This window comes from Gekko japonicus, unplaced genomic scaffold (assembly GCF_001447785.1).
Source record: "Gekko japonicus isolate JY-2015 unplaced genomic scaffold, Gekko_japonicus_V1.1 scaffold256, whole genome shotgun sequence".
Classification (NCBI taxonomy): domain Eukaryota; kingdom Metazoa; phylum Chordata; class Lepidosauria; order Squamata; family Gekkonidae; genus Gekko; species Gekko japonicus.
Window position 1 is genome coordinate 414,369 of NW_015161412.1, and position 429 is coordinate 414,797.

Consider the following 429-nt stretch of genomic DNA (forward strand, 5'->3'; position numbering starts at 1 on the left):
TTAAAAAGTTATGGCCGCCGTTACTGTTCTCGGCGGCAGCTGCGACACAGCGCGCCGGGGGCAGGGCAGGGCGAAACGTTCCCTTGCCTCCCTTATCCCGGGGTGGTGGCCTTGGATTCGTAGGGGCAAATTCCACCTCTCGTGTGAGGTCATTCTGGCTCTCCCAGCTCTCGGGAGGGGCTCTTTAAAAAGTTATGGCCGCCTTTTTCGGGCTCCACACCAGAGCACCGGGCCTGAAAAACGGCCTGCACAGCCGCCCCTCCCTCCTTTTTCAGGCTCCGTGCTAGAATGCCGGCCTGAAAAAGGGCCAGCCGAATGTCAGTTTCGGCCCCATTATATCCTATGGGCCATTAAAGTCAATGGCGAAAACATAGGGTATATTCTGGGGGCTGGAGGAAAGGGAGTTTGAGGGAGAGGCTCCAAACATGC